General features: G+C 38.6%; 1 non-coding gene across 1 annotated transcript; it reads right to left on the minus strand.

The window, feature by feature from the left end:
• Window positions 1–705: 705 nt before the first annotated feature.
• LOC103634878 (uncharacterized) lies at window positions 706–2278 on the minus strand. Its single transcript, XR_004851894.1, has 3 exons — window positions 1970–2278; window positions 1504–1581; window positions 706–1406 (listed from the first exon to the last, which is right to left on the minus strand). It is a non-coding gene; the product is annotated as an uncharacterized protein (transcript).
• Window positions 2279–6945: the final 4667 nt, after the last annotated feature.

The raw sequence follows: 6945 nt of genomic DNA on the forward strand, positions 1-6945 counted from the left end.
ACTGATATATTAAATCATCGTCATTATTATATAACAATTGTATAAGTTACAATTAACTTTTCCACCTTTGCTAGTGACATACAATCTTTCTAGGATGTAGTTATTTTTTGTATACATCCGTTGGATTCACCCACCTTCATGACTACTTTTCACGTGACCTTCCTATTAATTGTCTAACATGCTTGTCATCTTTGTGTAGTCCTTTCTGGTTTGGCAACTTATCTTATCTGCCCTCATCTTGGGAAGGAAATATATTTCGGTTTAGAATTTGAAAATATAAAAGTCAACCTTCGGTCAACAAAATGGTTTTCGGAAATTACAAAACGAAAATGTAATCCCTAACCTCTAGTGACCCACTTAAAAAGTTCAGGGACCCAAAACTAAACTTTCAAAGTTCATGGACCTAGGTGCATTTTACTCTTTTATAAAAGACAATGTGGCATTTAAAAGTGTCCAGGACACATCAGTGCGGCTAAATTGCTAAAACTGATTAAGTGTTCTATTTCTACTCAACAATAGCATTAGGTGTCAAGTTCTTTATATTCTTGCCCTTACTAAGTGGGAAGCTATTTATACTTCCACCATTTAGTAAAACCATTTAGAAGAAATGGTTGCATAAAGAAATCAAAAGGACAAGTGTAAAAATCTAAATTAACTTGGGTAATTGACAATTGACATTGAATGTTAGTAGTAGATTTGAGTCAATTTCCAGTAGGTGCCTGCTGCTTGGTTAAACTTAGGTTAGAGCACAAAACATGCAGTTACTTATGTGATGTCCATCAACGTCCAGTGGCTAGAGGTCATGCAGTACAAGTTGTAGACTTGTAGTATACAATGTCACAGTAATTAAAAAAACCTTCAAAACATACCACTATGTCTCCATTTTGCAGAGAATAACACTTGACAACATCTCGAGCAACTCCCCCATATGTGTTACCATCAAAAATCCTTTTATCAGAAATGGTATTATAAACATTACTCCTTGAGGTCTTACTATTTCCCTGGTTATCTGATCGTTCATCTGCCATCGTAGTTGAAGTTACACTTTTCTTGGACCATAGAGGTTCCACTGATTCCGCAATCCGGACAAAAAAAAATTGATTCTCTAAATCTTCGCAACACATGTTCGATCTGTTGCTTATGATCCTCCATCTGAAGGAGAGATTGAGTCTCCAAAATATCATGTTCTGAGGGAGATGCTTCACCATTCAGTTCAACGTCCTGATAGCCACTTTCTCCAGCTGCTCCATTATCATGACCATTTGCACTGACATGGCTAGATTTATTTGTAAAGTTTTACATAGAAGTTCCATTCTTAGACATTAGTGAAGCAATTCTAAAGGGGGATATAACCTATACATCTTGCTTAGAAGCTGACAGGCACGCCAGTATAGGAACCTGCTCGCCTGATAACTAAACTAAGTCAATTCCAGAAAATAGGTAATAACTAAGATGCAATAGCACCAGAAACTATTACTAAAGTGACAAGGAAAACACATTTACCTGGAAAAAGGAAGGAACGGTCCAGAGCTTGCAACTGAACCATTTCTGATATGTCGTTCCAACTTTCAGGAAATGCCTCTGTAAGCAAATTGTAGATGTTACTAGCAAGAGATGTTAAGATGGTTTTACTAGCGTGAAGAAGCTACCAGTAGCATGTCAAAAGGAAAACATATTATCGGGCTTAGAGTGTTTAGCGGGTAAACGGTCAGGCTTAGAGTGTTTAGCGGGTAAATGGTAGGGTTACACTTTCGCACTGAAAACAACTAATGGTCAATTAGTTAGTAGTAAAGAAAAAAAATGGATGTACAACCTTATGCGATGCAGATTAAGGGTGTAGATAAGGACTAAGGAGTGATCACTTGGCAGATGAAAGATCAGTTAAGTCTAATTAATAATAAAAAGCATTGGTGTATTTATGCCTGTATGATATATAAAAAAAGAGGCAAGCAAGTCAAAGGGACCAAACTGCATGGAATTGTGATCCATCCTTCGTCTTCCATGACATCTGCATGTGTCCCTAGTGGGACTGGGCTTTTCAAATCAACAGATGAAGAATCCCCACTGATATCCCTAGACCCATTATTAGCAGCTCCATCTTCGCTGTGGGCAGAGGAGGGCTGGTGGTGTGAATCGTCCGCAATGAGACCCTCCAATGTCGAAGTCGTCTTTTGTAAGGCATTCTGGTGACCTTGCTCTGAAATTCTTGGTAGCTCAGGCACTGCAGGCTGCGTAGTTCAGTAGAGGAAATTCATTGAGCGACACTACTCTGATTTAGTCCCTACAGAGCAAATAACAGCAGAAGGGTAAATAGACAGATCCACACCTTGATTTGGTAATTTGCAGTTTAGCATCACATAATAAATAACCAGAGGACATTCTTAATGCAGCATTTGTAAGTGGAGTCGCATTAGGCACTAATTGGATCATGAATTGGACTACACCAGTAGGGTTACACAAGGATCTGAATGGAGAAGAATGACAAAATTTGGGATTCATCGAGAGCAAAACCAAGCACACGGTTGACTAATTCATCTTCCAATGTGTGCTTTATGCAAATCAGATCCTTGGCTGCTTGCTTGTTACAACTGGAGTAATTCTAGCAGTGGCCGGGTGTGTATCGGAATAGTTGTTCTTATTTTGCTTACTCTTCTGATGCACTTCCGTAACAATCTCTAAATAATAATGAGTTGTTATCTATTATATTGTACACCATGTTTTTTTTAAAATTTGGCATGCTCATGTAAAGATGATGCTGATTATCAAAGCTCCTGGTTCATTCTAGATACCGCTGATTGCATCTTAGGATCGACATACAATATAAGAGAATTTGCATATGCCATTCTAGATTTTGAGTTTCTCTTAGTCATCCTATTTTCTTGATGAACACAGTGGAGCCAGTAATGGTCTGATTCTCTTCGAAGTCAAATTCTTTTGGCCAGCAGTAATGATGATTTCAGCTGCATTTCAAGCTGCTGCTTCCATTATCAAGGTTGAGTGTTCATAGTAGGTTGTGGTGGGATTTTCATGTTAATCCAGCTATATAGTTTTTTTGTACTATTACAGGAGTTTGTTTTCATTGATGGTGCAAAATGCCTTGAGGTTCATTTAAACCTCAGTTTTTTGTTGTCATTAATTTTCTGATATTGAAAGCATGAACTATAATTTGGTATCTTCTGTTTATATAGGGAAAGAGGCCTGATATATTTGTAGTCAACTCTTTTGGTTCTGGTTTCCAAGTAAGACAATAGAGATTCACTTCTTTCAATAATTGTTCCTTTTGCTCACTGAAAATCTTTGTTGTTGCACCATACATGCACTTTTTATTTTCCTACTCCTTCCATTTCTCTCTAACTTGAAAGGGATTCCTTTTGCTGAACTCCCTTCTACCTAACCCGTGGTGTTGCATGCTTTCTGAATGTTGGAGGGAATCTGAAGGGTGAGTATTGTTTCTCATATCACATTCAGGTGGTAAATAAGTGGAGCTTCTCATATTATATAATTTCAAATCTATGGTTAATTAGAGAAAAAAGTGTTGTTCTCATATCATATAATTTCAAATATATGGTTGATTGGAGAAAAAGGGATGTTCATGAAATCTTTCACAAGTGAATATTATCCATCTCAACCTTTTTGTTTTGGTATGATCTATATTATCGAGGTATGCATGGCATAAATGTATTACACTTTGCTATCTATGCCAAACTCAAAACGCTTGTGGCCAGCAGTCTTGAACATGATTATCTATGATCTATGATGCAAGATCCTTTGCACCCACTAACAAAATTTATTTCTGTGTCTCAGTCCTTTGCGAATATCAAATGGTACTTTGCTGCAGGTCCTTGAGAGATTTTGTTTCTTTTTTCCTTATCGTGCAGTGGCAAAGGTTATTTTTAGGGGGCAAAACTGATGGTTATAATTTTTTTTCCATAGTTGGCAGGTGTATTTTCAGGGGATGTTGCTTGAGCCCAAATGGATGACAGCAGAAGTGTGATCTGACGTGCGCTCAGCTTGACCAACACACTGATTCTTGAATGCATTAAGCATAGTGCACAAGCAGTTATTCATGATAAGAAATCTTTTGCTCAAATGTAGCTAATTAGCACTTCATACATTCTGGATAGAATCGATTATACCGTTTCGTCATCTGACTTGTTTGAGGAACTTTGGTCTTCCTTTACAGACATAGAAGGTGCTCTCAAAGACATTAAAGGACCTCTCAGAGATATTGAGGGAACTCTGATCGCTACTGAAGGAGCTCTCATGGCCATTGAATGACCTCTCTTTTCATGGAAAAAGAGGTAACTTTATTCATGCTACGGCGTCGACTTTGAGACACATGCAGGTTTTGACTCCTTGATTGCCACCTGTCTCAAAAGATAGTAATCCGGTGTCCTGATCGAGAGCGATGGAGCTAATGTTTGAACTTGTGAACTAAAAATGTGAACTATGGAGGTGAACTTCTGTGAATTTGTGAACTTATGTATTTGGACTTATGTGAATTTGTGAACTTATATATTTGGACTTGTGTGAATTTGTGATATGAACATATATCAATGTGTTTGAAATCTGTATTGTGTATGTGATATATTGTGTTGCATGTGATATTATGTGTGTCTAATTTTTCATTTTTGTATTTTTTTTTCTGGAAAAGGGTTAAGAACGTGGGTACCCACGTTCTTAAGATTAAGAACGTGGGTACCGTCGAACTTATTGTGCAGTCCTCGCAGACCCACGCAGGGTTAAGAACGTGGGTACCCACGTTCTTAATGTTAAGAACGTGGGTACCGTCGAACTTATTGTCCAGTCCGCGCAGACGTCCGCAGGACACATAAGTTCGACGGTCACGTGGCCCCGTCGAACTTAACATTAAGAACGTGGGTGCCGTCGAACTTATGGGAATAAATTCGATGGTCCCGTCGAACTTAAAAACGCACGTTCTTAATGTTAAGTTCGACGGTACCCACGTTCTTAACATTAAGTTCGACGGTACCCACGTTCTTAACCTTAAGTTCGACGGGGCCGTCGAACTTACTTCTCTAAGTTCGTCCAAAAATCGCCGTCGGCTATATTCGTCGGTAAACCCACGTTCTTACGGTAAGTTCGACGGCTTATTACATTAAGTTCGACGGTTTTTCACCCACGTTCTTTAACCAGTTTCCTGTAGTGTAACATTACTCCCCCTTACACATTAAACAAATGCACCACAAGCATTGGAGGAAAATTAAGATACATATACGCAAAAGGTCAATACTTCCTTTTGTACCTTTACCATGTTGTGGTGTACTTTTCATCTTGAAAGTTTAATCTCTAGGGAGCTCCTCCACACTTGTGCCTGGTCCTTTATCCTAACCTTTTCTTGTTGCTAAGACACCAAACTTAGAACAAGTTATAGTATTGTGGCACAAGATGAAGCTTCTATTCTAGTGATTACCAAAAGATAGCAATTTAAGCATACTACCAAGGCTACCAATTGAAAGGCAAGAACATAACTATGATTACAATCAACGGAACTTCAAGATATTCAATGAAATTGCATAGTTCCATTCTCCATACCTTTGCCTTTTACCTGAATGCCAAGACAACGGCCATGAGATTCATTCTTTTAGGTAGTGAGGAGTGAGAGCACCTGTTGTAACCAATTTAGGGCTCCTTTTGCTCATGCACCTCATAGCTCGAGAGGGTGCATTAGAGACATAACATGGATTTCTTGTTTTGGTATACACAGAGTACCAAGACAAGGTAATCGTGTGGACATGGACTAACCAAAACTTCTCATGCTTGCACATAGGTTAATCATTAAACATCACATAGCATGACTTACAAAAAGATACATGTTTATCCACATACACCAAGAGAGTTAATTATGGTTGATATATCAAGTGAGAAGCTACCCATTGAAAGATTCAAGAGATATAACTTATCAAGCACACAGTCACAATTGAGCAAGCATGGTTATGATCATGTATCATTAATTGAGGATATTCAACACAAGCAATCTCAAAAGCATAACTACTCCAAGGATAGACATAGCCTGACAATCCAACTTAAAACCAACACTGAATAAATAATGTATTTAAGATACACGGGTATCGTCCTTTGGAGAACGAGTTGCAGATTCTCATCATGGTCCTTTGCTTGATTCACCAATAATGATTGAGGACCTCTACACTTTATTTAACTCGAGCTGAACATGAGATTAGTATTGCACAATAATTCAACCTTGGGTCAATAAATAGACAATAAAATTGACAGCTTAAGCATAGAGTTTGAATTAACCATCTTAAGCTCTCCCAAGGTCTCCAGTCCATCTCGAGGCACCTGCATGGTCTAGTTGGCACAGTTTGGTACCCATCTCAGGATAGGTCCATAACGTTCATCTAGAAGACCCTTTGGTACCCAAACAGCAGTTGTGCTATTTCTAGGTGATCTCGTTACTGATCTAGCACAAGTGTATGATTTGGGTCTCCTAAGCGAATAATATTGAGATAAATTTACTTGCTTAGGACCCTTACCCTTCTTACATACCTTAGGTAGATGACCATGCTCACCCCACATGTAGCTGAGACGTTGCTCAACCTGATATGACGCTTGTTGTTTGTCTTTTCTCTCAGCGAGGGTCATCCTAGAGGGTGTACATGTTTGATTTATCATGAGCGGACATGAAGTGATCATATGGTCCTTGTCATTGCATCCAAAACATCTCCTTATCCCTTCATCCTTGTCTTTGTATGGACAAGACGCAATGAGGTGGCCTGACTCATTGCACTTGAAGCACTTCCTTTTTCCTTTTCTCTTTTTGCTCTTGGATAACATAGAGAGATGATCAGTGCAAACAACATGACTAGTTGAATCTTTACCTTTTTCTTTGTTCATGTTGATTACTTCACTTATTGTCTTAGGAGCTTCTTTCTTGCGGAGTTTGACCCTTGCTTCGATTCCTTC

The sequence above is a fragment of the Zea mays genome, chromosome 8 (assembly GCF_902167145.1).
Source record: "Zea mays cultivar B73 chromosome 8, Zm-B73-REFERENCE-NAM-5.0, whole genome shotgun sequence".
Lineage (NCBI taxonomy): Eukaryota > Viridiplantae > Streptophyta > Magnoliopsida > Poales > Poaceae > Zea > Zea mays.